Source organism: Acipenser ruthenus, chromosome 43, assembly GCF_902713425.1.
Source record: "Acipenser ruthenus chromosome 43, fAciRut3.2 maternal haplotype, whole genome shotgun sequence".
Taxonomy (NCBI): Eukaryota; Metazoa; Chordata; class Actinopteri; order Acipenseriformes; family Acipenseridae; genus Acipenser; species Acipenser ruthenus.
The window spans coordinates 3,232,338-3,255,688 of NC_081231.1; the positions used below are offsets into that span (position 1 = coordinate 3,232,338).

Here is a 23,351-nt window from a genome sequence, read left to right on the forward strand (position 1 = left end):
TTAAGTGACTTGCTCAGGGTCACACAATGAGTCAGTGGCTGAGGTGGGATTTGAACCGGGGACCTCCTGGTTACAAGCCCTTTAACCACTGGACCACACAGCCTCTTAAATTGCTTTCTTTTAAGTTTTCAGGGCATTATTTGTTTTTCACTATTATACATTTTTGGAATGCAACTGTTCATTTTAACAGTACTCGCCCGTTTGGTCACCATCATAACTGTTGCAGGAAACCGCAGTGTATTAATCCAGCACCTCTGCAATTAAGCATTTGTATGTCAGCTGACAACAGTTGATATCCCATCATGCCTTTCTTCTGAAAGGCGTACAGCCTCTGAACGAACCCCCCAATATCTCTCACAAGCACCTGGGTACATATTGTTACGATGTCATGACAAAAGGAATACTTTTTTTTTTGGTGCATATGTATAGCTATCGTGTACTATATCACCTTACAGTACAATAATACGACAAAAAATGGACTGAATGATAGTACCCGAAAATCTTTATTTAATAAAGTAGCCGGCGCAAATATAGTATTAGGTGGTGGATTGCGCCTATTGCCGTCTTACTTTGCCCCCCTGCATTCATCGCTATTTTTGCTTTGAAAATTGGTTATTTTTTTTTTTAGCAATCATTTAATGTTTTAGCCTCTCAAAGTGCTTAACACAAACCCTCCCCTTCATCTCTGATTGGTTAAATGTTGTGTGAAGACGTAACACAGCTGTCATGTGGTTCCAAGATTTCCAAGGGGAAAAGTGGATCGTGCAAGCGCAGTAAGGCAAAAGGAAGATGCAGCAGCAGTAGTTTGATTTAAGGGGGATATTAACTACATGTATTGCAGTACCTCCAGGAACGGTGCACTCCCCTCCCGGGGGGAACTAAACTGGTGAAAAATAGACTTCAAACTCTTGCAGTTTATGGTAGGACTATATAACCTGTCCTGGCTTTGTTTCTAGGCTATTTAATCACAAATGGGTCTTTGCTGCAATAGCTTGTTCCATCCGACAGATGGCACTAAGCAAGTCTGGCATAAGATTACGTTCAAAGCCCTGTAGTGGAGAGTCTCACAGTGCTGTGTTGCAACACAGCCAGGTCAAGTTAGTTTTCAGTAGAAGTACCTGTAGTTTTAAACCTCGTTGGCTGGTGTGCTTTCTCTCTGAGTTACGCGTCTTGTGTGATGACTTGTATTACCGCCCCAGTCTGAGAATTCATGACTGACTGGTACTGAGTTGAGCTCAGACCTGTTTTTTAAATGTTGTTGCACATTTTAAATCCAGTGTTTCTGCTTATTCCTGTCCTACGGATTGGTTGCAGGATTTGCATTATTAAAGTGCTTTTTTATTTCTACACGTCTCTGGTAGTAAAGATGGTCAGCAGGAGGGGTGTTTTTTTTAATTGATCGCTTTTCTGTACTGACTATTTTGTTTATAAAATCAACCAGCGTTTGTCAACTGATCGTCTGCTAGAAGCACAATCAATCCTTATTGTAAAAGCACAGTAGCATCTGCAAGACGGGTGGATCGGGCCTGGGGAGAATCCTGAATTGTTTAATTAAACCAATTAAATAAGCCTCCATCCTGACCCTGTAGTTCATTCTCATTTTACCTGTTAAACCTGGAGTGGAATAATGGTCTCCAGGACCGGTGTTGTAGGGAATTAATAGACTGGGGTAAAAGTGGATCGTGCAAGCGCAGTAAAGCAAAAGGAAGGTGCAGCAGGAGTTTGATTTAAAGGGGAGGTTAACTACATGAATCCACATGTTCTATCTGGTCGTTTTATTTGCCAGATCGTATGGTATTGTGTTCACACTTTTTTTTTTTGTTTGTAAAATGTGTGGTGCAAAGTGTTCATTTATACTGTAACTTGCCTCTCTTTACACTAGGCCTAGTGTTAAATGCTTGTCACCTTTTTTCTGCCTGTTAATGTCGTTAATCACTTGTAGTTGTGTGATCGCAAAGATTTATTTACTGTATATTAAAAGGTTTTACACATCAAGGTTATTCTTTAATTGAAATGTAATGTTTTAGTAATATTCTAATGACATACAATATTGTAGTATCGCAAGGTATATTGTCAGTAGGCCTAACATTAACTATCACAGTTTACAAAGATGAAATGTTAACATCCTAGTATTAAAAATAAATAAATCAAACATTATAGCTAAATTAGTAAACCCGTGTTTTTTTTTTTGATTAGGAACAGAAGTTTTGTCATGTAGCATATGTACCTAGGATGGAAAATAAAAATTAGTACTGTCTGTGCAAACTGGCCGTGCATCGTGGCCTAAGTTAGTAACCGCAGCATGGAGCTCAATTTTGTCTGACAATCACGCTTTAACTGTTTTCATAAAAGCTCGCATACCTATCCTTGCAGTACTGCTTGCACGTTAAATATGTAACAAACATCTTGAGTTGCTGTAATGCTTGTTAGACATACATGACACTTAAAGTTCATTTTAAATTAGTTATTGTTAGTTAATAGATCCGATCAACTTATTCCCTGGGCTCGTGGTAGGTGTAAAGCTTAGAAACAATGGAACCTCCCCTTTTAAATTCTAGATGGTGATCCACTTTTTCCCTGGTCTACTTATTCCCCAGGACACCAGTATTGGACACCCCTGATCTGTGGCTGATTTGACCCAGTTGCTATGATTTTTAAAGGAAGGATGCTGTAGAATGAAGTTTACTTCAAAATAACCCATTAAGTGCCAGTGTTGTAATTGAGGACAGGCTGCTTTGTAATTTCTAGAGCATTAACTGACCTCTACCTCAATTCTCTTCAACTATATTATAAGTTCTGCTAATTTTAACTGCAAAAGTTGCCTAAATGTAATGTATCCAATTATACAAATAGCTTGTGCTAACTGTTTTCAAAAATGTGGTTCTTCACAGGTTAAAAGACATGCTTTCTGTAGTTCAGTTAACCATGGCACTACAGTGCCACCCGGTGGATAACATTGCCTGAATGCAGCTTCAGCTCATGTATTTGTGACGCAATAATAGGGGGGCGTGTTTATGCTGTTTGGAATTCTGGGTTGATTTAGCTCCAAAATGAATGAAGACGTGTTTTAAAAACTAAATAAAGCACACTCCACTTTACATGTTAATACAACATGCGTTGCTGTGTGTGGCTTTGTTCCTGTGTTACAATACTTGCATACGTCCCTCCCACCTTAACTGGTGAAGGAGTGAGCCGAGGGGGGGCCCTCGTCTCGAGGGCAGCTCAGCATCGCTTCTCGGCCTTTTGGCTAAGATCAAGTGTAGTATCTGTTCTTATCAGTTTAATATCTGATACGTCCCCTATCTGGGGACCATATATTAAATTGATTTTTGGAACTGGGAGATGGAAGAGGGGCTTGCTCCGTCCACTCCACGCATCGACCTGGTATTGCAGTACCTCCAGGAACGGTGCACTCCCCTCCCGGGGGGAAACTAAACTGGTGAAAAAAACAGATGTAGTGTTTAGGAAATTCCAGTAGGATGGTGTGTGGTTTGTCTTGGCTGCGTGTTACCGGTGTAAAGGAAAGACCGTGAAAGTATTGTCCAGTTACTACTATATGTATTTTGGAAAGTAACTGAAAACACTCATTTCATACAGTATGTAAAAGATTTACATAAGCTAAAAATAAGAACTGGGGGAAAAAAGCCCTGTGTGGTTTGTCCAGGCTGCGTGTTCTCAGGTATAAACACTTATTGCAACTATGTTTTAAGCTGCAATATCTTGTTGAATCCAACAGATGGCGCTACAGCAATTTTGCTTCTTGTAATGTAAATTGGTCTGTGGAGAGCTGTTTTAGTGAAGTTTAATTTCAATTTCTGCAAGTTAATTTGATTATATGACTTCTATTATATGTAAACTTATGGAAACTATAGTAAGATCCAAAATGGAAAATTACCTGTATGCTAACAATATCCTGGGAGACAGTCAGCATGGTTTTAGGAAAGGGAGATCGTGTCTAACTAACCTACTTGACTTTTTTGAGGATGCAACATTGAAAATGGATAATTGCAAAGCATACGACATGGTTTATTTAGATTTCCAGAAAGCTTTTAACAAAGTCCCGCATAAAAGATTAATTCTCAAACTAAACGCAGTAGGGATTCAAGGAAATGCATGCACATGGATTAGGGAGTGGTTAACAGGTAGAAAACAGAAAGTACTGATTAGAGGAGAAACCTCAAAATGGAGCGAGGTAACCAGTGGTGTACGTCAGGGATCAGTATTAGGTCCTCTGCTATTCCTAATCTACATTAATGATTTAGATTCTGGTATAGTAAGCAAAGGTCATTCAAAGTGATCTAGACAGCATTCAGAACTGGGCAGACACATGGCAAATTAAATTTAATAGAGAAAAGTGTCAAGTATTGCATGCAGGAAATAAAAATGTGCATTATAAATATCATATGGGAGATACTGAAATTGAAGAAGGGAACTATGAAAAAGACCTAGGAGTTTATGTTGACTCGGAGATGTCTTCATCTAGACAATGTGGGGAAGCTATAAAAAAGGCCAACAAGATGCTCAGATATATTGTGAGAAGTGTTGAATTTAAATCAAGGGAAGTAATGTTAAAACTTTATAATGCATTAGTAAGACCTCACCTAGAATATTGTGTTCAGTTCTGGTCACCTCGTTACAAAAAGGATATTGCTGCTCTAGAAAGAGTGCAAAGAAGAGCAACCAGAATTATCCCGGGTTTAAAAGGCATGTCGTATGCAGACAGGCTAAAAGAATTGAATCTATTCAGTCTTCACAACGTCGACCCAGGGGACTTTTTCGACCTGATAAAAAAAAAATAAGGACAAGAGGTCACACATGGAGATTAGATAAAGGTGCATTCAGAACAGAAAATAGGAGGCACTTTTTTTACACAGAGAATTGTAAGGGTCTGCAACCAACTCCCCAGTAATGTTGTTGAAGCTGACACCCTGGGATCCTTCAAGAAGCTGCTTGATGAGATTCTGGGATCAATAAGCTACTAACAACCAAACGAGCAAGATGGGCTGAATGGCCTCCTCTCGTTTGTAAACTTTATGTTCTTATTATTGCCCGACTTTGCCCCTAGATTTGTTTTTCCTCTCTGAACTTGGCCCTTCCACTCCTGATATTTGTTCCAAACCCTGTTCTAAATTGCAGGGTTCTCCCCAGGAATTCTGTACAGCTGAGCGGCAGAACATTATAGCTGGGAGCAATTAACAGAAAAATAAACTTGCCTTACCTTAAATATATAATACGACAAAATTGAAATAATGTGTTGTCTTATGTTGACTATCTGGTTACGCTTTTCTGTGTTCTGCATTTTCTTTTTCATGACTGTTTTTTATTATGGTAAATTACCGTGCTTATTTAGGCAATATTTAGTGTAATAATCCAGCACCTCTGCACTTGAGCATTTGTATGTCAGCTAACAGTTGATATCCCATCATGCCTTTCTTCTTAAAGGCATATAGCCTCTAAACAAACCCCCCAATATCTCTCACAAGCACCTGGGTACATATTGTTACGATGTCACGACAAAAGGAATACTTTTTTTTTTTGGTGCATATGTATAGCTATTGTGTACTATATCACCTTACAGTACAATAATACGACAAAAAATGGACTGAATGATAGTACCCGAAAATCTTTATTTAATAAAGTAGCCGGCGCAAATATAGTATAAGGTGGTGGATTGCGCCTATTGCCGTCTTACATTGCCCCCCTGCATTCATCGCTATTTTTGCTTTGAAAATTGGTTATTTTTTTTTTTAGCAATCATTTAATGTTTTAGCCTCTCAAAGTGCTTAACACAAACCCTCCCCTTCATCTCTGATTGGTTAAATGTTGTGTGAAGACGTAACACAGCTGTCATGTGGTTCCAAGATTTCCAAGGGGAAAAGTGGATCGTGCAAGCGCAGTAAGGCAAAAGGAAGATGCAGCAGCAGTAGTTTGATTTAAGGGGGATGTTAACTACATGTATTGCAGTACCTCCAGGAACGGTGCACTCCCCTCCCGGGGGGAACTAAACTGGTGAAAAATAGACTTCAAACTCTTGCAGTTTATGGTAGGACTATATAACCTGTCCTGGCTTTGTTTCTAGGCTATTTAATCACAAATGGGTCTTTGCTGCAATAGCTTGTTCCATCCGACAGATGGCACTAAGCAAGTCTGGCATAAGATTACGTTCAAAGCCCTGTAGTGGAGAGTCTCACAGTGCTGTGTTGCAACACAGCCAGGTCAAGTTAGTTTTCAGTAGAAGTACCTGTAGTTTTAAACCTCGTTGGCTGGTGTGCTTTCTCTCTGAGTTACGCGTCTTGTGTGATGACTTGTATTACCGCCCCAGTCTGAGAATTCATGACTGACTGGTACTGAGTTGAGCTCAGACCTGTTTTTTAAATGTTGTTGCACATTTTAAATCCAGTGTTTCTGCTTATTCCTGTCCTACGGATTGGTTGCAGGATTTGCATTATTAAAGTGCTTTTTTATTTCTACACGTCTCTGGCAGTAAAGATGGTCAGCAGGAGGGGTGTTTTTTTTAATTGATCGCTTTTCTGTACTGACTATTTTGTTTATAAAATCAACCAGCGTTTGTCAACTGATCGTCTGCTAGAAGCACAATCAATCCTTATTGTAAAAGCACAGTAGCATCTGCAAGACGGGTGGATCGGGCCTGGGGAGAATCCTGAATTGTTTAATTAAACCAATTAAATAAGCCTCCATCCTGACCCTGTAGTTCATTCTCATTTTACCTGTTAAACCTGGAGTGGAATAATGGTCTCCAGGACCGGTGTTGTAGGGAATTAATAGACTGGGGTAAAAGTGGATCGTGCAAGCGCAGTAAAGCAAAAGGAAGGTGCAGCAGGAGTTTGATTTAAAGGGGAGGTTAACTACATGAATCCACATGTTCTATCTGGTCGTTTTATTTGCCAGATCGTATGGTATTGTGTTCACACTTTTTTTTTTTGTTTGTAAAATGTGTGGTGCAAAGTGTTCATTTATACTGTAACTTGCCTCTCTTTACACTAGGCCTAGTGTTAAATGCTTGTCACCTTTTTTCTGCCTGTTAATGTCGTTAATCACTTGTAGTTGTGTGATCGCAAAGATTTATTTACTGTATATTAAAAGGTTTTACACATCAAGGTTATTCTTTAATTGAAATGTAATGTTTTAGTAATATTCTAATGACATACAATATTGTAGTATCGCAAGGTATATTGTCAGTAGGCCTAACATTAACTATCACAGTTTACAAAGATGAAATGTTAACATCCTAGTATTAAAAATAAATAAATCAAACATTATAGCTAAATTAGTAAACCCGTGTTTTTTTTTTTGATTAGGAACAGAAGTTTTGTCATGTAGCATATGTACCTAGGATGGAAAATAAAAATTAGTACTGTCTGTGCAAACTGGCCGTGCATCGTGGCCTAAGTTAGTAACCGCAGCATGGAGCTCAATTTTGTCTGACAATCACGCTTTAACTGTTTTCATAAAAGCTCGCATACCTATCCTTGCAGTACTGCTTGCACGTTAAATATGTAACAAACATCTTGAGTTGCTGTAATGCTTGTTAGACATACATGACACTTAAAGTTCATTTTAAATTAGTTATTGTTAGTTAATAGATCCGATCAACTTATTCCCTGGGCTCGTGGTAGGTGTAAAGCTTAGAAACAATGGAACCTCCCCTTTTAAATTCTAGATGGTGATCCACTTTTTCCCTGGTCTACTTATTCCCCAGGACACCAGTATTGGACACCCCTGATCTGTGGCTGATTTGACCCAGTTGCTATGATTTTTAAAGGAAGGATGCTGTAGAATGAAGTTTACTTCAAAATAACCCATTAAGTGCCAGTGTTGTAATTGAGGACAGGCTGCTTTGTAATTTCTAGAGCATTAACTGACCTCTACCTCAATTCTCTTCAACTATATTATAAGTTCTGCTAATTTTAACTGCAAAAGTTGCCTAAATGTAATGTATCCAATTATACAAATAGCTTGTGCTAACTGTTTTCAAAAATGTGGTTCTTCACAGGTTAAAAGACATGCTTTCTGTAGTTCAGTTAACCATGGCACTACAGTGCCACCCGGTGGATAACATTGCCTGAATGCAGCTTCAGCTCATGTATTTGTGACGCAATAATAGGGGGGCGTGTTTATGCTGTTTGGAATTCTGGGTTGATTTAGCTCCAAAATGAATGAAGACGTGTTTTAAAAACTAAATAAAGCACACTCCACTTTACATGTTAATACAACATGCGTTGCTGTGTGTGGCTTTGTTCCTGTGTTACAATACTTGCATACGTCCCTCCCACCTTAACTGGTGAAGGAGTGAGCCGAGGGGGGGCCCTCGTCTCGAGGGCAGCTCAGCATCGCTTCTCGGCCTTTTGGCTAAGATCAAGTGTAGTATCTGTTCTTATCAGTTTAATATCTGATACGTCCCCTATCTGGGGACCATATATTAAATTGATTTTTGGAACTGGGAGATGGAAGAGGGGCTTGCTCCGTCCACTCCACGCATCGACCTGGTATTGCAGTACCTCCAGGAACGGTGCACTCCCCTCCCGGGGGGAAACTAAACTGGTGAAAAAAACAGATGTAGTGTTTAGGAAATTCCAGTAGGATGGTGTGTGGTTTGTCTTGGCTGCGTGTTACCGGTGTAAAGGAAAGACCGTGAAAGTATTGTCCAGTTACTACTATATGTATTTTGGAAAGTAACTGAAAACACTCATTTCATACAGTATGTAAAAGATTTACATAAGCTAAAAATAAGAACTGGGGGAAAAAAGCCCTGTGTGGTTTGTCCAGGCTGCGTGTTCTCAGGTATAAACACTTATTGCAACTATGTTTTAAGCTGCAATATCTTGTTGAATCCAACAGATGGCGCTACAGCAATTTTGCTTCTTGTAATGTAAATTGGTCTGTGGAGAGCTGTTTTAGTGAAGTTTAATTTCAATTTCTGCAAGTTAATTTGATTATATGACTTCTATTATATGTAAACTTATGGAAACTATAGTAAGATCCAAAATGGAAAATTACCTGTATGCTAACAATATCCTGGGAGACAGTCAGCATGGTTTTAGGAAAGGGAGATCGTGTCTAACTAACCTACTTGACTTTTTTGAGGATGCAACATTGAAAATGGATAATTGCAAAGCATACGACATGGTTTATTTAGATTTCCAGAAAGCTTTTAACAAAGTCCCGCATAAAAGATTAATTCTCAAACTAAACGCAGTAGGGATTCAAGGAAATGCATGCACATGGATTAGGGAGTGGTTAACAGGTAGAAAACAGAAAGTACTGATTAGAGGAGAAACCTCAAAATGGAGCGAGGTAACCAGTGGTGTACGTCAGGGATCAGTATTAGGTCCTCTGCTATTCCTAATCTACATTAATGATTTAGATTCTGGTATAGTAAGCAAAGGTCATTCAAAGTGATCTAGACAGCATTCAGAACTGGGCAGACACATGGCAAATTAAATTTAATAGAGAAAAGTGTAAAGTATCGCATTCAGGAAATAAAAATGTGCATTATAAATATCATATGGGAGATACTGAAATTGAAGAAGGGAACTATGAAAAAGACCTAGGAGTTTATGTTGACTCGGAGATGTCTTCATCTAGACAATGTGGGGAAGCTATAAAAAAGGCCAACAAGATGCTCAGATATATTGTGAGAAGTGTTGAATTTAAATCAAGGGAAGTAATGTTAAAACTTTATAATGCATTAGTAAGACCTCACCTAGAATATTGTGTTCAGTTCTGGTCACCTCGTTACAAAAAGGATATTGCTGCTCTAGAAAGAGTGCAAAGAAGAGCAACCAGAATTATCCCGGGTTTAAAAGGCATGTCGTATGCAGACAGGCTAAAAGAATTGAATCTATTCAGTCTTCACAACGTCGACCCAGGGGACTTTTTCGACCTGATAAAAAAAAAAATAAGGACAAGAGGTCACACATGGAGATTAGATAAAGGTGCATTCAGAACAGAAAATAGGAGGCACTTTTTTTACACAGAGAATTGTAAGGGTCTGCAACCAACTCCCCAGTAATGTTGTTGAAGCTGACACCCTGGGATCCTTCAAGAAGCTGCTTGATGAGATTCTGGGATCAATAAGCTACTAACAACCAAACGAGCAAGATGGGCTGAATGGCCTCCTCTCGTTTGTAAACTTTATGTTCTTATTATTGCCCGACTTTGCCCCTAGATTTGTTTTTCTTCTCTGAACTTGGCCCTTCCACTCCTGATATTTGTTCCAAACCCTGTTCTAAATTGCAGGGTTCTCGCCAGGAATTCTGTACAGCTGAGCGGCAGAACATTATAGCTGGGAGCACTTAATGGAAAATAAACTTGCCTTACCTTAAATATATAATACGACAAAATTGAAATAATGTGTTGTCTTATGTTGACTATCTGGTTACGCTTTTCTGTGTTCTGCATTTTCTTTTTCATGACTGTTTTTTATTATGGTAAATTACCGTGCTTATTTAGGCACTCTCTGATTTGACTGGGGAAAGATAACGTAGGGTTATTGGAGTTCACACAAAAAAGGTAACCTTTGCACTTTTTAGAGTAATTATTGAGCTTATTGCTTCATTTATTATTATTATTATTATTATTATTATTATTTTTATTTGTTTATTTAGCAGACGCCTTTATCCAAGGCGACTTACAGAGATACTATGGTGTGTGAACTATGCATCAGCTGCAGAGTCACTTACAACTACGTCTCACCCGAAAGATGGAGCACAAGCAGGTTAAGTGACTTGCTCAGGGTCACACAATGAGTCAGTGGCTGAGGTGGGATTTGAACCGGGGACCTCCTGGTTACAAGCCCTTTAACCACTGAACCACACAGCCTCTTTAAATTGCTTTCTTTTAAGTTTTCAGGGCATTTTATTTTTGTGTTTCGCTGTTCTACATTTTTGGAATGCAACTGTTCATTTTAACAGTACTCGCATGTTTGGTCTCCATCATAACTGTTGCAGGAAACCGCAGTGTAATAATCCAGCACCTCTGCACTTAAGCATTTGTATGTCAGCTGACAACAGTTGATATCCCATCATGCCTTTCTTCTGAAAGGCGTACAGCCTCTAAACGAACCCCCCAATATCTCTCACAAGCACCTGGGTACATATTGTTACGATGTCACGACAAAAGGAATACTTTTTTTTTTTTGGTGCATATGTATAGCTATTGTGTACTATATCACCTTACAGTACAATAATACGACAAAAAATGGACTGAATGATAATACCCGAAAATCTTTATTTAATAAAGTAGCCGGCGCAAATATAATATTAGGTGGTGGATTGCGCCTATTGTCGGCTTATTTTGCCCCCCTGCATTCATCGTCACTATTTTTGCTTTGAAAATTGTTTTTTTTTTTAGCAATCATTTACTGTTTTAGCCTCTCAAAGTGCTTAACACAAACCCGCCCCTTCATCTCTGATTGGTTAAATGTTGTGTGAAGACATAACACAGCTGTCATGCGGTTCCAAGATTTCCAAGGGGAAAAGTGGATCGTGCAAGCGCAGTAAGGCAAAAGGAAGGTGCAGCAGCAGTACCTCCAGGAAAGGTGCACTCCCCTCTCAGGGGGAACTAAACTGGTGAAAAATAGATTTCAAACTCTTGCAGTTTATGGTAGGACTATATCACCTGTCCTGGCTTTGTTTCTAGGCTATTTAATCACAAATGGGTCTTTGCTGCAATAGCTTGTTCCATCCGACAGATGGCACTAAGTTAGTCTGGCATAAGATTACATTCAAAGCCCTGTAGTGGAGAGTCTCACAGTGCTGTGTTGCAACACAGCCAGGTCAAGTTAGTTTTCAATAGAAGTACCTGTAGTTTTAAACCTCGTTGGCTGGTGTGCTTTCTCTCTGAGTCTGCGTCTTGTGTGATGACTTGTATTACCGCCCCAGTCTGAGAATTCATGACTGACTGGTACTGAGTTGAGCTCAGACCTGTTTTTTTAAATGTTGTTGCACATTTTAAATCCAGTGTTTCTGCTTATTCCTGTCCTACGGATTGGTTGCAGGATTTGCATTATTAAAGTGCTTTTTTATTTCTACACGTCTCTGGCAGTAAAGATGGTCAGCAGGAGGGGTGTTTTTTTTAATTGATCGCTTTTCTGTACTGACTATTTTGTTTATAAAAACAACCAGCATTTGTCAACTGATAGTCTGCTAGAAGCGCAATCAATCCTTATTGTTAAAAGCACAGTAGCATCTGCAAGACGGGTGGATTGGGCCTGGGGAGAATCCTGAATTGTTTAATTAAACCAATTAAATAAGCCTCCATCCTGACCCTGTAGTTCATTCTCATTTTACCTGTTAAACCTGGAGTGGAATAATGGCCTCCAGGACCGGTGTTGTAGGGAATTAATAGACCGGGGGAAAAGTGGATCGTGCAAACACAGTAAAGCAAAAGGAAGGTGCAGCAGGAGTTTGATTTAAAGGGGAGGTTAACTACATGAATCCACATGTTCTATCTGGTAGTTTTATTTGCCAGATCGTATTGTATTGTGTTCACACTTTTTTTTTGTTAGTAAAATGTGTGGTGCAAAGTGTTCATTTATACTGTGACTTGCCTCTCTTTACACTAGGCCTAGTGTTAAATGCTTGTCACCTTTTTTCTGCCTGTTATTGTTGTTAATCACTTTTAGTTGTGTGATCGCAAATATTTATTTACTGTATATTAAAAGGTTTTACACATCAAGGTTATTCTTTAATTGAAATTTAATGTTTTAGTAATACATTCTAATGACATACAATATTGTAGTATTGCAAGGTATATTGTCAGTAGGCCTGACATTAACTATCACAGTTTACAAAGATGAAATGTTAACATCCTAGTATTAAAAATATAAATAAATCAAACATTATAGCTAAATTAGTAAACACGTGTTTTTTTTTTTGATTAGGAACAGTTTTGTCATGTAGCATATGTACCTAGGATGGAAAATAAAAATTAGTACTGTCTGTGCAAACTGGCCGTGCATCGTGGCCTAAGTTAGTAACCGCATCATGGAGCTCAATTTTGTCTGACAATCACGCTTTAACTGTTTTGATAAACGCTCGCATACCTATCCTTACAGTACTGCTTGCACGTTAAATATGTAACAAACATCTTGAGTTGCTGTAATGCTTGTTAGACACATACATGATACTTAAAGTTCATTTTAAATGAGTTATTTTTAGTTAATAGATCCGATCAATTTATTCCTTGGGCTCGAGCTACTAATTCCCTCTACGTGGTACTAGTCGGTGTAAACCTTAGAATCAATGGAACCTCCCCTTTTAAATTCTAGATGGTGATCCACTTTTTCCCCGGTCTACTTATTCCCCAGGACACCAGTATTGGACACCGGTATTGGACACCCCGGATCTGTGACTGATTTGACCCAGTTGCTGCGATTTTTAAAGGAAGGATGCTGTAGAATGAAGTTTACTTCAAAATAACCCATTAAGTGCCAGTGTTGTAATTGAGGACAGGCTGCTTTGTAATTTCTAGAGCATTAACTGACATCTACCTCAATTCTCTTCAACTGTATTATAAGTTCTGCTAATTTTAACTGCAAAAGTTGCCTAAATGTAATGTATACAATTATACAAATAGCTTGTGCTAACTGTTTCAGAAATGTGGTACTTCACAGGTTAAAAGACATGCTTTCTGTAGTTCAGTTAACCATGGCACTACAGTGCCACCCGGTGGATAACGTTGCCTGAATGCAGCTTCAGCTCATGTATTTGTGACGCAATAATAGGGAGGCGTGTTTATGCTGTTTGGAATTCTGGGTTGATTTAGCTCCGAAATGAATGAAGACGTGTTTTAAAAACTAAATAAAGCACACTCCACTTTACAAGTTAATACAACATGCTGTGTATGGCTTTGTTCCTGTGTTACAATACTTGCATACGTCCCTCCCACCTTAGGAATCGTCGAGGATGAAGAGATGCCAATGAGAGAAGAGTTTATTGAAAAAATTATAATCAATCCAATGCAGGTAGACTTGGACCAAATCCTAGGAATACAGAGAAATGGAAGAGAAAAATACCTGGATGTGACGATGAAGTGTAAAACCTACTTCACGCAATTCATGGAGAAATGCAGAGAAATTGAGGAAGAACACCCACTGAACAAATATAGGGTAAGGTCCATGGAAAGGAATAACTTTAGACTGTTGACGATAAACATGTTTGACATGAATGTTACAGATGCAGAAGTGGGCTTGTTTTTGTGTGATTATGTGGACATACAATCTGCACCCATGTATAGAAGAGATAAATATGGAGTGTGGAATGGGCAAAGGCAGTATGAAGTGCTGTTGAGAGATGATGAAAGGGGATTTGAGGGGTTTTTACATCCACCAGCTACCTTTCGAATTGGACGCGTGAAAGGTTATATACTGTATTCAAGACAGCCTCAATATTGTAGAATGTGTCATGAGGAGGGACATCCAGAGTACAGATGCAAGAAACAGAAATGTTTGAATTGCAAAGAAATGGGCCATTTTGCATCAGCTTGTCCAAAACCGAAAGCGTGCAATGAGTGTGGAGCAACAAACCATCTGTATAGGGAATGTCCAAACAGAACCTATGCAAGTGCCGCAAAGGGCCAAGAGGAAAAAATGGAGCTAAGGCCCATTGAGATCGTCCTGCAGGAAATACAAGACTCCCTAGTATCCCCTCCTGGACCAATCGAGGAAGGAAAGGAGATGGGCTCACCTTCTGACACAGCACTTTTGGAGGGAGACAACGGAGGAGTGAAGGAACAAGGAGACTGTATTCCAGATTCAGAGCTAGCTGAGCTGCCAGCTATGGGTGAGGGTGAAGAGGAGAATGAAACTATGGAAGGAAAGAGTGAGGAATCACAAGGTACGATGATTCCCGATACCATCGAGAATAGAAGGCCCTGGGGTGAGAGAGCAGAGGAGGCAATGGAGGAGCAGCAAGAGAAATGGAACCTTGTACCGGGAACCATGAAACGGAAGCTGGAAGAGGGGAACACCGACGAGGCTACACTAGAAATATCAAACATATTTCAAGGTTTACCCAAAATATTGTATATGTCATCTGAAGATTATGAGGCTTCTCTTGTCTCTGTCAGCTTGGGATCCCAGATGATAGGAGATGAGGAAAAGTTGGATAAGGAAGGGTCACAGGAAGGTTACCTGGGAAAAAATGAAGTTGAGGGGTTTATGGAAACAACAGGATTTTCTGTAGAAAGGAAGAAGGATAAAGGAAAAGGAAAGAAGCAGAAAAAAACAAACCATTGAATCAGTATAATGAGAGGCTTGAACTTCTTATCTCTGAATGTAAGAGGACTGAGGGATTCGGAGAAGAGAAGGGCTCTTTTTTTCTCATTGGATACGATGGTCTTTGATGTGGAATTCTTACAAGAGTGTCACCTCAAGGATGGGCAGGATATCAGAACTTTTTCCAAGGAGTGGACTTCAGGTGCTTCGTATTGGAGCATAGGAAATGTCCATTCGGATGGGTTGGGAGTATTGTTTAAAGATAAGGGATTCATTATGGAGGATCTTGTGTCACTTGTGCCTGGGAGATTGCTGGTTGTGGACGCGCGAAGGAGTGACAGTAAATACAGATTTATTAATATATATGCACCATGTAATAAATCCAAGAGATTAGATTTTTTAAAAAGCCTTTTAAATCTTTTGGATACAAACAGATATATTATAATGGGAGGAGATTTTAATGTATCTTTAGATAATTTGGGGAAAAAAGATTACACAGATTTTTCAGGGGCTTTTTTGTTAAAGGCAATTAAAGACTATCATTTACAGGATGCATATAGGAAAATTAATAAAACTGATTTAGGATTCACATGGGGTAACACAAGAGGGCACAGAAGTAGGCTAGATTATTTTTTAGTATCACAGAGTATTAAAATAACTGGTTTTAGGGTTCTTCCATGCTGGTGTTCGGACCATGAAATGGTGGTGGTCACAACAAAGGAAAATGAGGCCCAGATAGGAAAAGGGTATTGGAGGATGAACCTAAAATTATTGGAGGATACTCGGTTTTTGGAAGAATTAAAAGAGTATTATAAACTGTGGCAAGAATTTAAAAAGGGGTATAACACAAGTTTAGAGTGGTGGGAAGAATGTAAAAGAAATATAGCAGGTTTTTGTGTCATATATTCAGGTAAGAAAAGAAGGCAGGAAAGGAAAGATGTTTGGTGGGACAATAAAAAATTGCAAACATTAATGGAAAAAAGAAATCGGGGAATAAAGATAAATGAAGAAGAGGTGGCAGTAGTAAAACAGAACATTAAAAGCTATTATATTAGAAAATCTAAAGAATTTGCTTTTTTAGCCAAAGCAGAGGAACTGGATAAGGATGAAAAAGTAACTAAATACTTTTTTCAAACAATTAAACAAAAACAGACGAGGGAAATCATTAGTAGTTTTTTTACGGACACAGGGGAGGTTAAAGGGACAGAAGGTATACTTAAACATGCATGCTCCTTCTATAAGGAACTGTTTTCAAAAAGAGAGATAGATGAGGAGAAAGGAGGTATTTTGTTGGGGAATATAAATAGAATACTAACAGAAGAGAGTAGAAGTGAATTGGAGGGGGAGATAACAGAGGAGGAGATTAAAAGGGCTCTTTTTTCTATGAAAGGGAATAAGACACCAGGAGGGGATGGGTTACCAAAAGAGTTTTATGTCTGTTTATGGGAAATAATTAAAAATGATCTTGTAGAAATTTTTAGAGAGGTGTACAAGAATGGTAAGCTAACAACATCAATGAAATCCGGAATTGTACATCTAATTTATAAAAAAGGAGAAAGGAAAGATATTAAGAATTGGAGGCCAGTAACCTTATTAGGAACAGATTATAAAATCCTTAGTAAGGTTTTGGCTAATAGATTAAAGGAGGTTCTGGAGATTTTAGTTAGTGAAGATCAGACGTGTGGGGTTAAGGGGAGGGCTGGTTCTTTTAATTTGTCTTTAATAAGAGATGTTATTAGTTGGGTAGAGGAAAGAAACTTACCATTATGCCTTTTAAGCCTAGACCAAGAAAAGGCATTTGATCGGGTTAGTCATGTTTTCCTGTTTAAAGTTTTACAAACAATGAATCTAGGTGAAGAGTTTATTTCATGGATCAAAATTTTGTATAACAATGTAAACAGTAGGATAAAAGTTAATGGGTTTTTGAGTGAACCTTTGGAGCAGAATGGAGGAGTAAGACAGGGATGCCCCTTGTCTCCTTTGTTGTATGTTTTATTTATAGAACCACTAGCAGAAATGTTAAGGAATGAAAAACAAATTGAGGGGGTACATATTCCAGGAGGATGGGGGGAAAAAGTCAAAGTTGCACAATATGCAGATGACACCACTGTATTTCTGTCTACAGATAGAGGATTGGAAAAAACTGTGGCAATTTTAGAGAACTATTGTAAAGCAACAGGATCTGCTATAAATTTCAACAAATCCTCTGTCATGTATTGTGGAAGATGGAGGTATAGGACAGATGTGAGGTACGGTTTTTCTGTTTGTCCTACAGGAATCAAAATTCTGGGTGTTAAATTTTATCACAAAGATTCAGCTAATCACAACTGGGAGGAAAAAATTGTGAAGGTAAAAAAGAAATTGAACATTTGGAAGGGTAGAAAACTTAGCATAATGGGTAGGGGGCTAGTAGTTAGGGTAGACCTGTTGTCTAGTTTGATTTACTTGGCCCTAATTTTTCCGATTCCTACCAAATGTAAAATAATTTTGACTAGGTTGGTTTTTTCATTTATATGGGGGGGTAAGTATGAACCTGTTAAGAGGGAGCAGATGTATTTAGAAATAGAAGAGGGAGGAAGGGGGGTTGTGTGCATCCCTTTAAAATTAGAAGTGTTATATGTTTGTTTTTTATGTAAACTATTAATAGACAAGGTACAACATAAAGCCATGTATTTTGTGAAGTTGTGGGCAGCTTTACCATTAAGGAAAATTGTTCCATTAGATAATAGTGGGCCAAAGGCTGAAAATGTACCTTGGCAATATGAAAAATTAGTCTTGTTTTTGAGAGCTCATCCTGGGTGTGTAAAGGAGGAGGTATTAAAGGATCATAAGAAAATGTATAAGGATTTAAAGGGAAAGATGCTTGGAACACAAATAACAGAACTAGAAAAGAAAAAGGTGAAATGGAAATTAATTCAACCAAAAGAGTTATGTAATGAGAGAAAAGACCTGAATTGGCTGGCAGCACTAAATAGATTACCAGTAAGAGAACGGTTATACAATCAAGGTTCAACACTTACCAGAGGTTGCCCGAGAGGTTGTCCAGGAGATGAGACTCTGCAACATGTTTTTTGGGAATGTTATCTAGCCCATTGCTTCTGGAAAAGAACACAACAACTGTTAAGGTTGGTATTAATAGATATTGTTTTGAATCCTGACTTAATTCTAAGAGGGGAAGGGTTGGGACAATTTGAAAAAGAAAAGATAATCTGGTGCATAATAAGTATTGGTAAAGAGATATTGTGGGAAGAAAGGAACGCTCAAGTAAAAAAGAAAAAAGAAGGTAGAACATCGAAACAATTGTGGTATGAATTGAAATACAAAGTGTTAATGGAAACTAAAATGTGGGAAATAAGGATGGAAAAAGAGAAATATAAGCTTTTGTGGGGCAAAGTGGAAAAATATTGTAAATAAAATGTTTTGTTGTTAGTGGGAAATCTGTTCATAAATGGAAGGGATTGGTGTATTTGTGAATAATTGTATATAATTTGTTACGCATGTTGTTATTCTGTATTGTAAATGGTGAGAGTATATTGTATGTACATATTGTTACTGTGAAATGTATATTTTCAAGATTTATTAAAAATATCTAAAAAAAAAAAAAATCTGTTCTTATCAGTTTAATATCTGATACGTCCCCTATCTGGGGACCATATATTAAATTGATTTTTGGAACTGGGAGATGGAAGAGGGGCTTGCTCCGTCCACTCCACGCATCGACCTGGTATTGCAGTACTTCCAGGAACGGTGCACTCCCCTCCCGGGGGGAAACTAAACTGGTTAAAAAAACAGATGTAGTGTTTAGGAAATTCCAGTAGGATGGTGTGTGGTTTGTCCTGGCTGCATGTTACTGGTGTAAAGGCACGACGGTGAAAATACTGTCCAGTTACTACTATATGTATTTTGGAAAGTAACTGAAAACACTCATTTCATACAGTATGTAAAAGATTTACATAAGCTAAAAATAAGAACTGGGGAAAAGAGCCCTGTGTGGTTTGTCCAGGCTGCGCGTTCTCAGGTATAAACACTTGTTGCAACTATGTTTTAAGCTGCAATATCTTGTTACATCCAACAGATGACGCTACAGCAATTTTTCTTGTAATGTAAATTGGTCTGTGGAGAGCTGTTTTAGTGAAGTTTAATTTCAATTTCTGCAAGTTAATTTGATTATATGACTTCTACTATATGGAAACTTATGGAAACTATAGTAAGATCCAAAATGGAAAATTACCTATATGGTAACAATATCCTGGGAGACAGTCAGCATGGTTTTAGGAAAGGGAGATCGTGTCTAACTAACCTGCTTGACTTTGCAACATTGGAATGGATAATTGCAAAGCATACAACATGGTTTATTTAGATTTCCAGAAAGTCCTGCATAAAAGATTAATTCTCAAACTGAACGCAGTAGGGATTCAAGGAAATGCATGCACATGGATTAGGGAGTGGTTAACAGGTAGAAAACAGAAAGTACTGATTAGAGGAGAAACCTCAAAATGGAGCGAGGTAACCAGTGGTGTACGTCAGGGATCAGTATTAGGTCCTCTGCTATTCCTAATCTACATTAATGATTTAGATTCTGGTATAGTAAGCAATGGTCATTCAAAATGATCTAGACAGCATTCAGAACTGGGCAGACACATGGCAAATGAAATTTAATAGAGAAAAGTGTAAAGTATTGCATGCAGGAAATAAAAATGTGCATTATAAATATCATATGGGAGATACTGAAATTGAAGAAGGGAACTATGAAAAAGACCTAGGAGTTTATGTTGACTCAGAAATGTCTTCATCTAGACAATGTGGAGAGGCTATAAAAAAGGCCAACAAGATGCTCAGATATATTGTGAAAAGTGTTGAATTTAAATCAAGGGAAGTAATGTTAAAACTTTATAATGCATTAGCAAGACCTCACCTAGAATAGTGTGTCCAGTTCTGGTCACCTTCTTACAAAAAGGATATTGTTGCTCTAGAAAGAGTGCAAAGAAGAGCAACCAGAATTATCCCGGGTTTAAAAGGCATGTCGTATGCAGACAGGCTGAAAGAATTGAATCTATTCAGTCTTCACAACGTCGACCCAGGGGACTTTTTCGACCTGATAAAAAAAATGACAAGAGGTCACACATGGAGATTAGATAAAGGTGCATTCAGAACAGAAAATAGGAGGCACTTTTTTTACACAGAGAATTGTGGGAGTCTGGAACCAACTCCCCAGTAATGTTGTTGAAGCTGACACCCTGGGATCCTTCAAGAAGCTGCTTGATGAGATTCTGGGATCAATAAGCTACTAACAACCAAACGAGCAAGATGGGCTGAATGGCCTCCTCTCATTTGTAACGTTTCTTATGTTCTTATTATTGCCCGACTTTGCCCCTAGATTTGTTTTTCCTCTCTGAACTTGGCCCTTCCACTCCTGATATTTGTTCCAAACCCTGTTCTAAATTGCAGGGTTCTCCCCAGGAATTCTGTACAGCCGAGCGGCAGAACATTATAGCTGGGAGCAATTAACAGAAAAATAAACTTGCCTTACCTTAAATATATAATAAGACAACATTGAAATAATGTGTTGTCTTATGTTGACTATCTGGTTACGCTTTTCTGTGTTCTACATTTTCTTTTTCATTTCAGTTTTTTATTATGGTAAATTACCGTGCTTATTTAGACACTCTCTGATTTGACTGGGGAAAGATAACGTAGGGTTATTGGAGTTCACACAAAAAAAGGTAACCTTTGCACTTTTTAGAGTAATTATTGAGCTTATTGCTTCTTTTATTATTATTATTGTTATTATTATTTTTATTTGTTTATTTAGCAGACGCCTTTATCCAAGGCGACTTACAGAGATACTATGGTGTGTGAACTATGCATCAGCTGCAGAGTCACTTACAACTACGTCTCACCCGAAAGATGGAGCACAAGCAGGTTAAGTGACTTGCTCAGGGTCACACAATGAGTCAGTGGCTGAGGTGGGATTTGAACCGTGGACCTCCTGGTTACAAGCCCTTTAACCACTGAACCACACAGCCTCTTTAAATTGCTTTCTTTTAAGTTTTCAGGGCATTTTATTTTTGTGTTTCGCTGTTCTACATTTTTGGAATGCAACTGTTCATTTTAACAGTACTCGCATGTTTGGTCTCCATCATAACTGTTGCAGGAAACCGCAGTGTAATAATCCATCACCTCTGCACTTAAACATTTGTATGTCAGCTGACAACAGTTGATATCCCATCATGCCTTTCTTCTGAAAGGCGTACAGCCTCTAAACGAACCCCCCAATATCTCTCACAAGCACCTGGGTACATATTGTTACGATGTCACGACAAAAGGAATACTTTTTTTTTTTTTGGTGCATATGTATAGCTATTGTGTACTATATCACCTTACAGTACAATAATACGACAAAAAATGGACTGAATGATAATACCCGAAAATCTTTATTTAATAAAGTAGCCGGCGCAAATATAATATTAGGTGGTGGATTGCGCCTATTGTCGGCTTATTTTGCCCCCCTGCATTCATCGTCACTATTTTTGCTTTGAAAATTGTTTTTTTTTTTAGCAATCATTTACTGTTTTAGCCTCTCAAAGTGCTTAACACAAACCCGCCCCTTCATCTCTGATTGGTTAAATGTTGTGTGAAGACATAACACAGCTGTCATGTGGTTCCAAGATTTCCAAGGGGAAAAGTGGATCGTGCAAGCGCAGTAAGGCAAAAGGAAGGTGCAGCAGCAGTACCTCCAGGAAAGGTGCACTCCCCTCTCAGGGGGAACTAAACTGGTGAAAAATAGATTTCAAACTCTTGCAGTTTATGGTAGGACTATATCACCTGTCCTGGCTTTGTTTCTAGGCTATTTAATCACAAATGGGTCTTTGCTGCAATAGCTTGTTCCATCCGACAGATGGCACCAAGTAAGTCTGGCATAAGATTACATTCAAAGCCCTGTAGTGGAGAGTCTCACAGTGCTGTGTTGCAACACAGCCAGGTCAAGTTAGTTTTCAATAGAAGTACCTGTAGTTTTAAACCTCGTTGGCTGGTGTGCTTTCTCTCTGAGTCTGCGTCTTGTGTGATGACTTGTATTACCGCCCCAGTCTGAGAATTCATGACTGACTGGTACTGAGTTGAGCTTAGACCTGTTTTTTAAATGTTGTTGCACATTTTAAATCCAGTGTTTCTGCTTATTCCTGTCCCATGGATTGGTTGCAGGATTTGCATTATTAAAGTGCTTTTTTATTTCTACACGTCTCTGGCAGTAAAGATGGTCAGCAGGAGGGGTGTTTTTTTTAATTGATCGCTTTTCTGTACTGACTATTTTGTTTATAAAATCAACCAGCGTTTGTCAACTGATCGTCTGCTAGAAGCGCAATCAATCCTTATTGTTAAAAGCACAGTAGCATCTGCAAGACGGGTGGATTGGGCCTGGGGAGAATCCTGAATTGTTTAATTAAACCAATTAAATAAGCCTCCATCCTGACCCTGTAGTTCATTCTCATTTTACCTGTTAAACCTGGAGTGGAATAATGGCCTCCAGGACCGGTGTTGTAGGGAATTAATAGACCGGGGGAAAAGTGGATCGTGCAAACACAGTAAAGCAAAAGGAAGGTGCAGCAGGAGTTTGATTTAAAGGGGAGGTTAAGTACATGAATCCACATTTTCTATCTGGTCGTTTTATTTGCCAGATCGTATGGTATTGTGTTCACACTTTTTTTAATTTTCGGTTTGTAAAATGTGTGATGCAAAGTGTTCAGTTATAGTGTAACTTGCGTCTCTTTACACTAGACCTATTAAGTGCTTGTTGCCTTTTCTCTGCCTGTTAAATTCGTTAATCACTTGTAGTTGTGTGATCGCAAAGATTTATTTCCTGTATATTAAAAGGTTTTACACATCAGTGTTATTCTTTAATCGAAATTAAAATGTTTTAGTAATACATTCTAATGACATACAATATTGTAGTATTGCAAGGTATATTGTCAGTAGGCCTAACATTAACTATCACAGTTTACAAAGATGAAATGTTAACATCCTAAAATATAAATAAATCAAACATTATAGCTAAATTAGTAAACACATGTTTTTTTTTTGATTAGGAACAGAAGTTTTGTCATGTAGCATATGT

General features: G+C 38.4%; 7 non-coding genes across 7 annotated transcripts; all 7 read left to right on the plus strand.

Moving 5' to 3' along the window:
* The first annotated feature begins 1,167 nt into the window (after positions 1 to 1,167).
* On the plus strand, positions 1,168 to 1,234 carry LOC117967898 (small nucleolar RNA SNORD31). Its single transcript, XR_004662160.2, has one exon. It is a non-coding gene; the product is annotated as a small nucleolar RNA SNORD31 (small nucleolar RNA).
* A 1,993-nt stretch (positions 1,235 to 3,227) lies between these two features.
* Positions 3,228 to 3,418, plus strand: LOC117967899 (U2 spliceosomal RNA). The gene has a single exon (XR_004662161.1). It is a non-coding gene; the product is annotated as a U2 spliceosomal RNA (small nuclear RNA).
* Positions 3,419 to 6,290: 2,872 nt separating this feature from the next.
* LOC131709488 (small nucleolar RNA SNORD31) lies at positions 6,291 to 6,357 on the plus strand. Its single transcript, XR_009311553.1, has one exon. It is a non-coding gene; the product is annotated as a small nucleolar RNA SNORD31 (small nucleolar RNA).
* Positions 6,358 to 8,350: 1,993 nt separating this feature from the next.
* On the plus strand, positions 8,351 to 8,541 carry LOC131709485 (U2 spliceosomal RNA). Its single transcript, XR_009311549.1, has one exon. It is a non-coding gene; the product is annotated as a U2 spliceosomal RNA (small nuclear RNA).
* Positions 8,542 to 11,871: 3,330 nt separating this feature from the next.
* LOC117967901 (small nucleolar RNA SNORD31) lies at positions 11,872 to 11,938 on the plus strand. The gene has a single exon (XR_004662163.1). It is a non-coding gene; the product is annotated as a small nucleolar RNA SNORD31 (small nucleolar RNA).
* Positions 11,939 to 18,801: 6,863 nt separating this feature from the next.
* LOC117967801 (U2 spliceosomal RNA) lies at positions 18,802 to 18,996 on the plus strand. Its single transcript, XR_009311551.1, has one exon. It is a non-coding gene; the product is annotated as a U2 spliceosomal RNA (small nuclear RNA).
* A 3,298-nt stretch (positions 18,997 to 22,294) lies between these two features.
* Positions 22,295 to 22,361, plus strand: LOC131709489 (small nucleolar RNA SNORD31). Its single transcript, XR_009311556.1, has one exon. It is a non-coding gene; the product is annotated as a small nucleolar RNA SNORD31 (small nucleolar RNA).
* The last annotated feature ends 990 nt before the right edge of the window (positions 22,362 to 23,351 follow it).